Source organism: Microcaecilia unicolor, chromosome 7 (genome assembly GCF_901765095.1).
Source record: "Microcaecilia unicolor chromosome 7, aMicUni1.1, whole genome shotgun sequence".
NCBI lineage: Eukaryota > Metazoa > Chordata > Amphibia > Gymnophiona > Siphonopidae > Microcaecilia > Microcaecilia unicolor.
Window position 1 is genome coordinate 95,084,895 of NC_044037.1, and position 14,379 is coordinate 95,099,273.

The following is a 14,379-nucleotide window of genomic DNA, read 5'->3' on the forward strand; positions in this document are numbered from 1 at the left end:
GATTATGTGGTTAAGATCAAGGTTTTTCTGCTCATTTTCATTTCGTAATAATTTACAATGACAGCCCCTCCCTAACAGACACATAATTCTACTACATATGCTCATTAAAGACTTGTGCTCTTAGCCCGGGTCATCTTAGATAGTATAGCAAGCAGCCCTTTTTGGTGAGGACCATGGAGCACAAACAAATGCAATATTACTTGCATATACACAGAGACATTACCATGCTGTGATTCTTTAACAATGTTAAAGAGCTTCGTTCGCAGACCACATCCAAATTAGAATCACCTTTTCGGGAAGATATTGAGCTAAGTTTTTCTTTCTTTTACTGATAAAAAAAAACCAGCTTCATACATTGTGCTATAAATTCACTTTCAAATTAACTTGTCAGAAAAATGTCAAAAAATGTTCCTATTTCAGAATGGTAAACAAAAGTGTCTTTTGAACCCAGAATGATTCCCAAAAGTATACAAATGCTCATGTAAAACTGTATACTTACCCCAAGACAGGTGAAAATATGTGCACATGTTGCAAGGATGTGTGTATGTACTTTACAAAGTATTTGTGTATATCACACCTCTGCCTTACTCCACCCAAACTGCTGAACCACGAATGCCTACCCATATATTGAGTGAAAGTAAGTGCTGTACTTCTGTGCACCTACTTTTATGCACATGTACACCAATACAATTTTATGAGTCATAGTGGAATTGGAAAAGATGCAGCGAAGGGCGACTAAAATGATAGCGGGGATGGGACAACTTCCCTATGAAGAAAGACTAAGGATGCTAGGGCTTTTCAGCTTGGAGAAGAGATGGCTGAGGGGAGACATAATAGAGGTGTATAAAATAATGAGTGGAGTGGAACAGGTGGATGTGAAGCGTCTGTTCACGCTTTCCAAAAATACTAGGACTAGGGGGCATGCGATGAAACTACAGTGTAGTAAATTTGAAACAAATCGGAGAAAATTCTTCTTCACCCAACGCGTAATTAAACTCTGGAATTCGTTGCCGGAGAACGTGGTGAAGGCGGTTAGCTTGGCAGAGTTTAAAAAGGGGTTAGACGGTTTCCTAAAGGACAAGTCCATAAACCGCTACTAAATGGACTTGGGAAAAATCCACAATTCCAGGAATAACATGTATAGAACGTTTGTACATTTGGGAAGCTTGCCAGGTGCCCTTGGCCTGGATTGGCCGCTGTCGTGGACAGGATGCTGGGCTCGATGGACCCGTGGTCTTTTCCCAGTGTGGTATTACTTATGTACTTATGTACTTATATCTTCTATGTATAGAACATGATTTGTACACAGAAAATGCTTTCTGAAATTATTCCTTTTAAGATTAACAATAGCATCATCTTATATTTTATCTATTTATTTATTTGCTGCATTTGTATCCCACATTTTCCCACCTATTTGCAGGCTCAATGTGGCTTACATTATGTCGAACACCATTAACAGAATACAGAATACTGTTACAAAAAAATAAGTTACAAAGAATAACAGGTAAATTAGAAGTAAATGAATAATTAATTCAAGACATGTAATGTAAATTATTAATCAAATGCATCTTCTGTTTGAGATAAGAACATAAGAATAGCCATACTGGTTCAGACCAATGGTCCATCTAGCCCAGTATCCTGTTTCCAACAGTGGCCAATCCATGTCACAGGTACCTGGCAGAAACCCAAATGATCTTGCAGTTTAAACTCAACAGGACAAAAAGCAGTATTGTCAGTTAATAAAATTGCATAGGGTAAAATGGTCATTCTGTTCTATAGCTGTTTATCGGTTTGTATGAATTTCTTTTAAAAATATAGAAACAGAAAGGGATACTCACTTTTTCTAGTTAATTTTGTAGCAAAGAATCTCTTCTTGATAGCAAAGACTTAGATCAGGCAGATGCATTTAAGAAGTATCCTGTACCTATGAGATAACATCCCCAAAGAATTTCTAGGCTTCAGATGTGTAACATAAATAAAATTAGAACAAGTTGGAAAGAAAATGCTGTAAACACTGCACAAAGATGTATTTTGCTGACACTGTGTAGTTCAGATTTGAATGATTGTGAGTAAATAGAAAGAGATACTGAGTCTGGCAAAGTAGCTTCATGAGTTAATGAAGAGCTGGAGAAGTTATTAGTGGACAGAGGGGCTGAGTGGGTGGGGATTGTGTGGAAGGCAGCTGGTCCTGATGATCAGAAGTCCCGCGGTAGAGGGAAACGTGGGAAGCAATGTGGTCATGATTAATGCTAATGAAATACAGATATATGCACACTGTAGCCATTTTATATTTTTCCTCATTTTACTGTATCAGCATCAAGGCTGTATTTACAATGTCCAAATGTTAGTGCTTTTGTTTTTTCCTGTATGTTTCCCTAACCCATTTCTTTGTTTATGTCTAAGTAAGCATGGAGAGTAGCAACCAGCAAGAGTCTGTGCCACTATCTAGTGGACGGGCCAAGAAAACGCAGGCTGCTTACATCACAGAAGAAGAAAATGAGCTGCTTCTCAGGTGCATGACCGGAGAGTTTGATCGGTTGAACCCTGAGTCCCACTCCCAGGCACAGAATACTGTTGGTGCCAAAAATAAAGTGTGGACGCAAGTAGTGAAGGAAGTGAGCACTCTGGGAGTGGCAAGATGCAGCATGGAGCAGGTGAAACAACGTTGGAATGATATGCACAGCAGGGTCAAAGACATGAAGGGGCATAATCGAACTGGGTGCCCAAGTTTTCCTGAGGGTGTCCTCGCAGGACGTCCCCGCGAAGGGGTGGGGAAACCTGTATTATTGAAACAAGATGGGCGTCCATCTTTTGTTTCGATAATACGGTCGGGGACGGCCAAATCTCAACATTTAGGTCGACCTTAGAGATGGTCGACATAAATGTTGAGATAGTCGACCTTAGAGATGGTGTTCCCCGGTTTTCGGCCCATCGCAAAAACAACCAAATCCAACTCATTTGGTTGTGGGAGGAGCCGGCATTCATAGTGCACTGGTCCTCCTGACATTCCAGGACAGCAACCAGGCACCCTAGGGGGCACTGCAGTGGACTAACTGATGCAGTAACTGAACGGATAAATCCCTTCCCTTACCGATCCCTTAGTGATTCGGAAAGGAACGGGCATGCATGAAGGAAATCGCATGCAAATGAGCTGCTCACTGTTAGCTCATTTGCACACGATTTCCTTCCTAAGGAGGGGAAGCCAGTGCAGAGCAGCCAAGCATTATGCATGGCTGTTCTGCGCATGCCAAAGATGGCTTCATACATGTAGACAAACTGCGTGTATAATAGCCGTCTACAACCTTTAACAAATTGCCTTCTACAACCTAAATACAAGTCCAGGTGAAAACATCCAAGTTCTTGTCAGGGACGTCTATTTTTTTTAGAGTATGGGTGAAGGACATCCAAAATGTGGATGTTTCTGTGAGAAGGACATCCATGCCTGCTATACCTGTGACACCCCCTTTATTTAGTTGGATTTTGGATCAGAAGTAGTAGCAGTGGAATTTGAACCAACCACCTCTGGATTGTAAGACCAGTGCTGTAACCACTAGGCCACTCCTCCACCCTACTCCACTCCCTTGAAATTTGGCCATCCCTGTGGGGGGGCAGTTCAGGACGTCCAAAATGTTTAAAAGAAGGACGTCCATGCCTTCGCTATCCCTCCACTGACACACACATACATCCCCTCCCAGGGAACTGCATTCTGCTGCGATGGACCTGAGTATGACATTTCAGGCTGGCAAAAAAAGTTTTTAAATTTGTTTTTTTCAGAGTGGGAGGGGGTTAGTGACCGCTGGGGGAGTCAGGGGAGGTCATCCCCAATTCCTTCCGGTGGTCATCTGGTCAGTTCACGCACCTTTTTGAGGCTTGGTTGTAACAAAAAATGGACCAAGTCACCCAAGTGCTCATCAAGGACGCCCTTCTTTTTTCCATTATCGCTTGAGGACGCCCATCTGTTAGGCATGCCCTAGTCCCACCTTCACTATGCCTCCGACATGCCCCTGGGAACTTTGGTCGTCCCTGCGATGGGAAGCAGTTGGGGACACCCAAAATCGGCTTTTGATTATGCCGATTTGGGCGACCCTGAGAGAAGGACGCCCATCTTCCGATTTGTGTCAAAACATTGGCACCCTTCTCTTTCGAAAATAAGCCTGAAAGTGTCTCAGATAAGGGCTTCACGCTGTCAAACAGATGGTGACCCACCGTGGAACATCTGGGTGACACCCGCAGAAAAGCTGGTGAACACCACCCTGCTCCTGGAGACCATGCCAAGTTGGTTCAAAATGTTTAAGGAGTCAGAACATAGTAAGTCAGCAGTTTGCAGGATGCGTTAATGCAGTGCTTTGGGTGGGTTACATATAGTGGTATGATATTTAAGTATACACTTTAATTCCTCACTTTTCTTGCCAGTTCCATGTGCAGAGGAGGTGCCCTCTGATCTTGGACCAGGAGGAGGACAGGAAGAGATGCGATAAGAGGACCCATGGCAGATGGCAAAAAGACAAGTGTGTCCACAATCTGTTTTGTTCTGTATATGCAGGTCTCCATGGAACGAAAAACAGTGCCCGCTGTTTCCCTACCCTGCAGCCCAGACACCATTGATGCACCATTTTCCCTTCCCATCCCATCTATGTGTGACATCATGAAAAGCTCTTCTCCTTTCCCCCCTTCACAGGCACCAGCCACCAGTCCATGCAGCCACCCAGCAGGCCTAGTAAGTTGTCTCTCAATTTCTTTTATGTTCCTCATCCCTCCACCCAACGTGTGTGTGTGTGTGTGTGTGTGTGTGTCTGTCTATCTATCATCCCTGTTTCAAACCACCCTGTGCCCAGTGTTCCATCTTGAACCACAGTGAAGGAAGATAATAGTTGGCTCTCATTGCCCTATTTCATCCTATCTTGATGTGCCTCTACAGCCTCTAATGCTCTTTCTTGCCCATCCCACACAGGTGGCAGTCACATGCCTCTGCAGATCAACACTGGCCAGTTTAAGTTGTGAGCAATCTTTTCCTACTCGTTGCACCACCCCTCTGACATACATGGCAGCCTCTAATTTGTTGTCTTGTTTCTTCTATGCAGGATTACAGGAAGCCTGGAACAGTGTTCCTCATTCTAGCTATATTGTTGCCATTGTATCACACTAAGCCCCAGTAGTGCAAGGTAACTCTTGTCGCCCATTTCCTATTCTCTCCCCATGTTGCTTTTCCACTACTGCTTCAAATGCTCTTTCCCTTGCTCTCCCCTTCACAGGCACTGGCTACTTGCCTCCGCAAACACCCACCAGCCATGGTAAGTAGCAGGCAACCTTTTCTCCTACATTAACCACTCCACAGACACTCACGCTGTGTTCTAATATGCTTTCTTACTCCCCTTATGCAGACCTCCATGAAGTCAGAACCACCCTGTACTCATTATATGGCACCAACCCGATATCTGTGTCGAACGACTAAGGAGAGCAGTCTCCAGTGTTCATACTCCACCACTCAACACCCAGCCTCTCTGGGGGTTTCTTGCATTTTTATTGACTGATTCTGTTTGTTTTATTTTGCAGTTTCCTGGTGCCGGCAGGACTCAATTATACAATCCTCTCTCCTTGGTTTGGCACTCCTTTGTAAAACACTTTCAGAGGCCCCCAAAATAATTTAGACTTTCACCCAATGGCATAACTGTTGGAGCAAATTTGTTTCTTCATTTTTTTGAACACTGGCAGCACATGTTAGTGAATATTGCATGTTTTCTGTCACAGTGGCACACTGTTAAGATATTTTTCAGGAGGTTGGTGCCAAAACCAGGTTTTTATGCCTTTGACATAACTCAAAGAGGTCTATGAGAGAATTTGACCTCCGGACTTGGCTTTGATGCTTTTTCTCCCTTGTATACAAATATCCCTTTCCCTCATAAATGGAATCTGTAACAATAGATGCATCAATCTGTTGCAGTGATAGAAAACAAGTAAAGATATGATTCGGGATGTTGCTGCCAAGAGAAGGTTTTCATGCCAATGATGATGTACCTCATGAAGGTTTGTGAGAGCATTCGAAATCCGGACCGAGCTCTGAGGTTCTTCCTCCTTTTCATGGAAACATCCCTTTCTTGCCAAAAACGTTTTGTTTACCTGTATTGTGGGTTGGGAACCAGCCACTGTGCAAACAAGGTGGCCACCCTATGCCTGCTGTTCTCTGGTGTTTTGCCCCCTCTGTCAGCCTTTAATGCCAATAATGTGGGGTGCCTTTCATTAAGCAAGTGTACCACTGTTTTGAATCACGGCTTATGCCCATGGCTGATCATGATTTTTTTTTCTTTTGCAGCTTCCGTGTGACTATCAGCTTTTGACTTTGGGGTCTTCTGCCATTCCCATTTTCCCCAGCATTTATTTATTTTTTGTTACATTTGTACCCCGCGCTTTCCCACTCATGGCAGGCTCAATGTGGCTTACATGGGGCAATGGAGGGTTAAGTGACGTCCAGAGTCACAAGGAGCTGCCTGTGCCTGAAGTGGGAATCAAACTCAGTTCCTCAGTTCCCCAGGACCAAAGTCCACCACCCTAACCACTAGGCCACTCCTCCACTCCACATACATGATTAGTGCTGCTTGTCCCCGTCGGATCTGTACAGAACCTGATATTTACAAAGCTGGCATTGGAAGACATGTCACCTTAGCCAATATAAACAACACCTGCTCTTAGCAAACTGCATTTTGGTAATATAAATATTTTGGGACTTCCACACCAACCAGAGAAATCCAAAATTCCATTTAGGTTAACAAAAATCAAGAAGTAATATTCACAGAGGTGGGAGGGAGGCATGGTGGGTGTGATGTGAGAAATAATACTCTCCCACAGGGTCCTGTTCTGTCCAGAAGGTGGGAAGTGAGATAAAAGATATGTGGGTGGGATAGTAGAGGGGGTTGCTGTGTCAGGGGAGTGCAGAAGGGGACTAAAGTTTGAGGTACCCAGGAAATATAGACAGGCCCCAGAATATGGTGGGGAAAATAACAGAAGGGGGTGGGTGTGGAGGGGGGAGGAGGGTGGAGTGGCGCATTAACTAATGGTGAGGATGGGAATGGGCAGATGCTGATATGGGGGGTAGATGTGAGAGGGAAGAGGTGCATGGATGGGGGGGGGGGGGCAAGAGTGGAGATGTATGAATAGGGGCGATCAACATCAGCACACCTAAACTAAGTCTACCAATCTCGAGTACCCTCAAAATTCTTGGAGTCACCATCGACCGACACCTAACACTTGAGAATCACGCAAAAAACATAACTAAAAAGATGTTTCATTCAATGTGGAAACTAAAAAGAATCAGACCATTTTTTCCACGGAGTGTCTTCTGCAACCTGGTACAATCATTGGTACTTAGTCATCTGGACTACTGCAACTCACTTTACACTGGCTGCAAAGAGCAAATACTTAAAAAACTCCAGACAGCCCAGAACACGGCAGCCAGACTAATATTCGGCAAACCAAAATATGAAAGCGCTAAACCCCTACGTGAAAAACTGCACTGGCTCCCACTCAAAGAACTCATCACATTCAAACTCTGCACCCTAGTCCATAAAATCATCCATGGTGACGCCCCAGCATATATGACAGATCTAATAGAACTACCACCCAGAAACGCAAAAAAATCTTCTTGCACATTCCTTAACCTTCATCCTCCCAAGTGCAAAGGCTTGAAATACAAATCAATGCATGCATCAACCTTTTCGTATACAAGCACACAGCTCTGGAATGCGCTGCCACGCAACCTGAAAACGGTCTATGAATTGACCAGCTTCCGCAAACTATTGAAAACGTATCTCTTTGACAAAATATATCACAAAGATCAACACGTGTAACTGCACTATCTTTAATATTTCCAGAAATGTTCTTTAATGTCTTTTGCTTTAAAACTATCATGTATTTCACGTATCTCTAATATATCCAGAAATGCTCTTTAATGTCTTGTGCTCTAAAATCATCATGTATTTCACCACCATGTAACCCAAAACCCTCTGTTAAACCAACTGTATGTTCTCTTCTACCTCCATTACCCTTGAAGAATTGTAAGCCACATTGAGCCTGTAAAGAGGTGGGATAAATGTGGGATACAAATGCAATAAATAATAAATAATAATAATAGGGGATGTCTGTATGTGTGTAATAAAGAAATATATGTGTGTTGGGGAATTGCATTAACCTGCACTGCATAATGTTTAAGGAAATGTGCTCAGAACATAAGGACTCGATTCTTATTCTCAGGTACAAATAAAGTTTATTTACAATACAGGTAATGCAATAATTTTTGAAAGCAGTATAGGGATTTTACACAAGGGAAATGTGCCATAAGATAGATATTGTTAGCAAGGCAGAATTATTAGTTATGCTGGAATTGACTCACATTGATTGAGGCTCAGATGTATTCTTTCAACTGCTGGTTGGAGTTGTGAAGGAGGTGTTGTCTCTGTAGTTTTGATGTTGGTCCTTGCTGGGAGAGGTCTTCTATGTGCAGAGTTGATGGTAGTGGAACCTGGAGAAAGTCTTATCTTGGGTGTGTGTGTGTGAAGTCCAGCAAGGCCCAAAGAGCTTCATGGAGGGTCCAGAGACAGCACAGTGTTGCCAGGTAGTTGTGGAAAAACAAGCATGTTTTGCTTGGAAAACAAGCAATATAGCGCTATAGAAATGATTTGTAGTAGTAGTAATATCAGTTCAAAAACAAGCCCAATTATTTTTACATGCTATGAAGTTTAATCATATGTTAAACACTCTTTTGAGCATTAAACATATTGATATGTAGGAACATTCTCTTAAAACCAAACAGGGAACTCACCCACAGAAATAATTCAATTTATAAACTACTAACACATGAAGCTGTCTGCTAAGGAAGAATCCTTAGTGTCTGAGGCTCATGAGTAGCTCAAGGACACTTGCAACCTGAGAAGGTGCTCCTCCTAGAGAGTGACATGGGAACAAAAATTCATCCCCAGGCCTATTATTTGACACATTTTTGTTCTACTAAAGATAAGTTCTTTTTTCATAATTGTACAATATTGAATACTAGAAGACTATAACGTATGCACTATCTAGACATATTGATCAAAATTATCAAAAGAGACTGCATACTTCTGGAAGGTTTTTGCCTATGATGAAGTGAAGATTGGATTGATCATAACAGCTCTCTAAGGGGCCCTTTTACTAAGCCATGTAAGCGCCTACATGCATCCAATGCCTATCAATTCAGAATTACCACCCAGTTACCACGTGGCCCGGGCGGTAATTTTATTTTTATGCGCATCCACTACGGCACCAGAAAATATATTTTATTTTCCAGCATGCTGCGCTAACTGCCTGGTTAACGCGTAAAACCTTACCGCTAAGTGAATGGATAGCGGTAAGTTCTCAGGCACAAAATGGACACGAGCCAATTTTCATTTTGCCGGACGTCCATTTTTGGCAAAAAAAGGGGTTTTTTTGCAGGCGTGCTGTAAAATGGACCTGTGCGTGTCCAATACATGTGCCTACACTAGCACAGGCAATTTTTCAGTGCACCTTAGTAAAAGAACCCTCTAAATCTTTTTGATTTTGAGCTTTCTGAAGCTTTTCCTTCCTTTTTTGAAAAAAAGCTTTAAAAAAAAAAGGGTATATATTTGTGCTCCATAAATTTATTTTGTGTGAATTACTCTGTGTTTTTACTAAGTGGTTTTGTAGTCCCACACCCATTTTATTTTTTTAGTTTATCAGTAGGACATTGTTCAATGGATTCAAAGATTGCATCACAAACAGTATCTGGGAACCCTGCTCTGAGCTTATTAATCTTACCCTGTAAAATGTCAGCTATCTGAGTTACTGATGAAATCTGATCTAAAACTGAGTTTTGAGAAGCAGGTATCTTAATGAGAGAGTTAACAATCTGAAACAACTGTTTTGTAGTAATATGATCAGTTCCAATCATATTAGTGTAAAAGTGTTTCCTTGTAATCATATACTGCTTTCTGCCATATAGATCTAGAGTGGTCAGTTTTATTTTTCAACCATCTGCACTCAAATTTTCTACGTAAGCGCTTCAATTTCAGTAAGTCTGAAGTAAACCATTTTTCACTCTGTTAACAGGGGCGTAGCCAGACACCCAATTTTGGGTGGGCCTGGGCCCAAGATGGGTGGGCAGAAGAACTCCTCCCTGTCCCACAAGTGATTTGGTCTCTCCCTCTCTCGCCTGCATGCCATAATGTCTCTCAAACATCCCCCTCCCCCCATACCTTTTAAATAGCAGATTTTCACTGGCAGCAAGCAGCATATAATACACACTGCTCATGTTGGCTACACAGCCTTCCCTCTGATGCAACTTCCTGATTCCACATAGGCGGGAATACATCAGAGGGAAGGCTGTTATGCAGGAAGGACAGGAATTTTCGGCTGCTGGGGCTTGGGAATCCCTGCCAGACACTTCATAGGTGTGCTGCTACTGGGTGGACCTGAGCCCAAAGTAGGTGGGCCTGGGCCCACCCAGGCCCAACCTTGGCTACGCCACTGGTCTTGAATATCTTACTTTTTAGCAAAGAGGCACAATTTTATCTATGATATCTATGATATCAGTTTTAATCTCTGTCTAATTTTCTGCAAAATCCAAGGTACTGTTTTTTAACTACTGCAGTGATGCAGACTCTCAAAAAATAGTTGGGTCAACTTTGTCCCTAGAGATGCAGTGAATAATTTGGGACTCAGAAAAACCCTTAAATTGGCGCCAACTGTAAAAGAATAACGATAGTAATTTGACCACACTGACTGTTCCCAGGAGACATCTGTTGAAGTAATGTTAGAAATAAGAGAAGCATTATCACAAAATGAAATAAAATCCAGTTTGTGTCCCTTATCATGAGTAGGAGAAACAGGAGGAATAGAATAATTCTAGGAAGAAAGAAAAGAATATAGGTCATTCATTCTAGAATTATGAGGCTCTTCTAATTGACATCACCTAATATCAAACCATAAGAATGTGAAACAGAATTCTTAAAAACAAAATCATAGAAAGATAGATATGCCTTAGCTCACTTTCCAGGAGGACAGTGACAAAGAATACAATTTAGAGAGTCTGACAAAGATGAGTCCCTCAATGGACAAGCAAAAGTTTCTAATTCAGGAACATTAAGGGAGTCTACTAAGGTGACCTCAAATACTGTCTTGTAAACAAGAGTGATACCTTTTCCCTTTTACCACTTTGAGATAAAGAAATTATTTTGTAATCCACTGGACAAATTTCATTAATATGTGGGTTATCATCAGAAAACAACCAAGTTTTATTTTTAAAAACACAGCCAGTTTTGTTACCAAACAAATATTAACATAGTAGCAAGGGTTAGGGACAAAGGAGGGTTAGGGACAAAGGAGGGGGGATTGGCAAGCTCTTAAGCCATGTATTGATTTAAGATTACATCTATCCCATGCCCTAATTTCTTAAAATGTCTAGACTGCCTATGACAGAAAACAGTGTTTAAAGCTTCAATGGGGCACACGGGACAGTAGTTGAACATAGTTTAGTAACTCCTTTAAGGGCATGCCAGACTTCAAATTAGGAGAACAGGTCATGGGAAAAAAACAAAAAAGGAAAAGCTAAACTGAAAATTTGAACGATAATCAGATTCCAGCTTCCAGAAAGTACAAGAAACAAACAAAACCAGAGTCCCAGGCCATAGTGGCCTAAAAAATAAAAGACAAAATAAAATCTTTAAAAGACACAAAATATGAAATTCAGTTGAAACAAAATACCCTTAAAATGATAAAACATTGTCACCATCACTGCTTCAGTTACTGCGCAAAGGCACATGCAAAGGTACATGCCTTTGGCTTGCACCTTAAATGGCCCACCAAGCAGCGGGGCACTGCTAGGTGTGTGGTAAAGAACTTGCTGCATCTAACGTGAGCAGGAGCTTGCTCCCATGTCTGAGAAAACAGTCATAGGAAAAGTTAGGTTGAATAGTTGTGCGGATAGTCAAACAAGGGTGGAGCTTGTAGTCAAAGTAGTCTAGGAGCTCAGTCACAGGAAATATGCTTCTTAGCAAGTAGTGGGCAAAAGCAAGGGCTTAAATCACTTTGATGATTTAACTGCTCCCATCAGGAACATCCTTCAAGCACCAAACCCCTCCTTTACTTCCATTTCCTTCCATTGACTTCCCCAAGTCTCTGAAAAGTTCTAGTGCCAGAAGATCTGAGCCTCCAAGCAAGTACAGGGACAAACGTTCAACAAAGGGCAACTTTGCTTAAAAAAATACAGGAAACAAAATGCCAGAAGAATCTGCAGACAGCCTGCTATAATTGGATGGACACCTAAAACAAAAAAACGCTGCATAAGAAATGGCACTCATGCACTAAAAAAAAACAAATAACAAAAATTAGGAACAGCAGGTATAAAATCATGCAGATAATATGCTGAATTTCTCCCAGTGTTACACCAGTTTTATATACTTGTATTTATTTATTTATTGCATTTCTATCCCACATTTTCCCACCTATTGGTAGGTTCAATGTGGTTTACATGGAACAATGGGGGCGGTTACAAGGTATCGAGTGGGATTAACAGTTCGATAGAGACAGACCTTAGGTGATCCAATGTGGTTTACATGATTCATAGAGAGTTACAAAGAGAGTCAAATAAGATCACAGCATAGTCAAATAGGGTTACATCATTGCTCAGGCTGGGTTGTTCTTCCAGTGGACAATGGGAATGCAGTAAGTATGGTAGGTTGGATTGTAAATTTTGAAAAGGTGTGTTAAGTGTTTGGATCCAGGTTGGTTGCTGTGAGCTCGAGCCTTTTCCATTCTAACTGTCTAGTTTATGGGTAGATCTGATTGGTCCCCTGGATGGTTAGGTTGGTTCAACCAAGCTGTTATTCCTTCTGTGTATTACAGTGGTCTGACAGCCAATATGGCTACTATACAGCCACATGAGATGTAGTTAGATGTGGACATCACTCATCCGGCAATACAATGCCCAGATGATATTAAGGTGACAATGAGAAAAAAAATCAACAGACAAATGTGATTGTGTTGCACAAAACAGGATATGACTACATGATTGCTATAAGCAGGTTACAGTGTGGATATTGCAGTAATCTGGTAATGAGATCATTTCACGTATCACTAGGGAGCTGACTATTCCACATGGCAGTTAAGGCTAGGAAAAGTGAAATGCCTTTTCAAGGTATCAAGGAGCAAATGTGGGAATTGATCCCACATTCCCAGCTCACTACTGTAGTCATGATCTTGTTGCTGTTTTCTTAACTGCTAGCTCACCTTCCTGTAACAGACATGCTGAGGTTTACTAAGCCACTAGAATGGCTGGGTGTGCACTAGTTCTGACACAGTCCATTCACTTTGAATGGGTTGTGTCAGCAATGCAGCACAGGAGCCACTAATGTGGCTTAGTAAACAGACCCCTTAGGTTCATATTACTTGGTTTACCACAGAAAAAGCAACAAGGACTGGTCAACTGCATAGGTTAGTCCCATATGTTTCTGATACCAGACCTATGATACAACTGATTTCATCAGGTAATTCCCCAGAAGTCTAACATGAGGAACGTCAACTGTATCTGACACAGGCTGTCACTGTGTTGAAACTGGCCTTGATCTGTTTTCTTTCCATGTGACCACAGTCCTTTCACAACACCTCCGGCAGCAGACACCAGATTGGTGGCCCCATGGACACGTGGAACAGCACAGCAGGTTAACAGCATGTCAGAATCAATGTATATGAGTTCACATGTAGCAGAATTCACTCAAATCTACACATGCACATGCACAAATGATCAAATATCTGTAAAATGGACACACCTGAATGCCCACACATTATACCCAGAGATGCCTCAGAGGTGTGCAGAGTCAGTCATAAAGGCCATGACAGGAGAGAACACAGTCAGCAACATTAATTTACTACTACTACTATTACTACTATTTAGCATTTCTATAGCGCTACAAAGCGTACGCAGCGCTGTACAAACATAGAAGAAAGACAGTTCCTGCTCAAAGAGCTTACAATCTAATATACAAAATAAAGCAAGCAAATCAATTAATGTGTAGAGGAAAGAGGAGAGGAGGGTAGGTGGGGCGAGTGGTTACAAGTCAAAAGCAATGTTAAAGAGGTGGGCTTTCAATCTAGATTTAAAAATGGTCAAGGATGGGGCAAGACATAGGGGCTCAGGAAGTTTATTCCAGGCGTACGGTGCAGCGAGACAGAAGGCGCGAAGTCTGGAGTTGGCAGTAGTGGAGAAGGGAACAGATAAGAAGGATTTATCCATGGAGCGGAGTGCACGGGAAGGGGTGTAGGGAAGGACGAGTGTGGAGAGATACTGGGGAGCAGCAGAGTGAGTACATTTATAGGTTAGTAAAAGAAGTTTGAACAGGA